The following is a 2500-nucleotide window of genomic DNA, read 5'->3' on the forward strand; positions in this document are numbered from 1 at the left end:
GCCATGCGATGCATTCCGACAAAGTGACGCGAAGCGGAAGCCTATCATGGCGTAAAAATGTCGACAAAATTTTTCGACATTTGAATAATGGGGTTTGACAAGGTTTGAAAAATTCAATACAAATGGTAGGCTTGAATGTCGACAAAGTGACGCGAAGCGGAAGCCTACCACGGCGTAAAAATGTCGACAGAATTTTTCGGACCTTGTCCTGCCATGGGCTGCGCGCAGCATGCCGGCAGCCTGTGCGCAGCGTGCGCACAGCATGTCGGCAGCGTGCGCGCTGCTGAGACTGTCGACAGAAATTTTCGAAACTTGTCCTGCCATGCGCGCGCGCAGCGTGCGCACAGCATGCCGGCAGCGTGCGCGCACCATGCCGGCAGCGTGCGCGCAGCTTGCGCGCAGCATGCTGATTCTGTCGACAGTGAGGCTAGCGAAACTTGTCCTGCCATGGCGTGCGCGCAGCCTGTGCGCGCAGCTTGCGCATCTGTCGACAGTGAGGCTAGCGAACTTGTCCTGCCATGGCATGCGCTGTGCGCAGCCTGTGCGCAGCGTGCGCGCAGCTTGCGCATCTGTCGACAGTGAGGCTAGCGAAACTTGTCCTGCCATGGCATGCGCGCAGCCTGCGCACAACATGCGCACAGGCTGTGCGCAGCGTGCGCGGAGCTTGCGCGCAGCTTGCGCGCAGCTTGCGCATCTGTCGACAGTGAGGCTAGCGAAACTTGTCCTGCCATGGCATGCGCGCAGCGTGCGCGCAGTCTGTGCGCAGCGTGCGCGCAGCCTGTGCGCAGCGTGCGCGCAGCCTGTGCGCAGCGTGCGCGCAGCCTGTGCGCAGCGTGCGCGCAGCCTGTGCGCAGCGTGCGCGCAGCTTGCGCATCTGTCGACAGTGAGGCTAGCGAAACTTGTCCTGCCATGGCATGCGCGCAGTCTGCGCGCAGCATGCGCGCAGCATGTGCGCAGCATGCCGGCAGCATGGTTCCAGGTTTTTTCAAATGTCGACAGAATTTTTCAAATCTTGTCAAACCCCGTTTTTATTGAAATTTCCTCGCACAATAAGCTCCCCATAAGTAGTCTATGATTTTTAGGACCTTCTCCAACTTACAAAACTAAAAAATTCCTCCCGGATTTGTTTTAATGATTTTTTCAATTTTACGACTTCTAAAAATAATAAAAAATACTTCCCGACTTCAAAAATTTATGAAACTTTTTCCCATCATAGATTGCATGTTTCTTAGTATCCCTGCAAAAAATCACGTCCAAATACCTTGTATTGAATTATTTAGAGCCCATTATGACTCCTCGCGCATAGGTGATGTCTCTTCCTGTCAAAGGGCTAAATGCATAAAATGCTATATAGGGGGGTGTGTGTTGCCTGCATATGCATGGCAGCCCATGCCTTCCTAGCTGCAGCCCCCTTCCCCCACGCCACACCCATGTCATGTTGCCTCGATATGTTGCCTCGGTATTATGGGTTTGGTGTCGGGGTCGGGGGGCTGCCACCCATGGCGGTGGTGGCCGGAATCCGGCCTCCGCCACCACGCCGCCGCCATGGGTGAGGGAGGAAAAAAAAGGCGTGGAAAGTTGCGAAATGGGGTTGTCTAGGCTTTTTTTTGGCATGGGAGAGCATGGAGTGCTAGGAACTCCTTCTCAAATGCACGGGCATGTCGACCACAACCTCATTTCGCAACAACAACCACCCGTGTGGGGTGGCGGTGGGTGGATAGTCGCGGATTGGGGCTTGCCAAGCCAATGTTTTCAAAAAATTTCATCAAAATTAAAAACAAATGTTTTGTTGCCTTCGGATTTGTGGGCGAGCGGCGAGTCGGAGTGGAGCCGGTAAAGTTTAACCTCGGTGTGCACGGTTGTTTTTAGAAACTCAATCCAATGCCGGGGACGTTGAAAGTGACGCTCTTATGAGTTGCAAACCCGCAAGATTTAAAGAACCTTTTCAAAACAATTTCAAACCAACAAGATTTAAAAACAGAAATTTTCATCAAAATGAAAAACAAATGTTTTGTTGCCTTCGGACTAGTGGGCGAGCGGCGAGTCGGAGTGGAGCCGGTAAAGTTTAACCTCGGTGTGCACGGTTGTTTTTAGAAACTCAATCCAATGCCGGGGACGTTGAAAGTGACGCTCTTATGAGTTGCAAACCCACTAGATTTAAAGAACCTTTTCAAAACAATTTCAAACCAACAAAATTAAAAACAAATGTTTCGTTGCAAACAAATTGTGGGCGAGCGGCGAGTCGGAGTGGAGCCGGTAAAGTTTAACCTCGGTGTGCACGGTTGTTTTTAGAAACTCAATCCAATACCGGGGACGTTGAAAGTGACGCTCTTATGAGTTGCAAACCCACAAGATTTTAAAAACTTTTTGAAAATGTTTCTTCTAAATGACACATTTTGATCCTTGGCAAGTGCTCAATCCGTAACTATCCAATCACCGCCACACCACACCGGTCGGGAGTGTGTGAATGGTGTGCTTCCCGGGGTTGGCATAGATAATC

This window comes from Prunus avium, unplaced genomic scaffold (genome assembly GCF_965620075.1).
Source record: "Prunus avium unplaced genomic scaffold, drPruAviu1.hap1.1 HAP1_SCAFFOLD_83, whole genome shotgun sequence".
In the NCBI taxonomy this organism is placed as follows: domain Eukaryota; kingdom Viridiplantae; phylum Streptophyta; class Magnoliopsida; order Rosales; family Rosaceae; genus Prunus; species Prunus avium.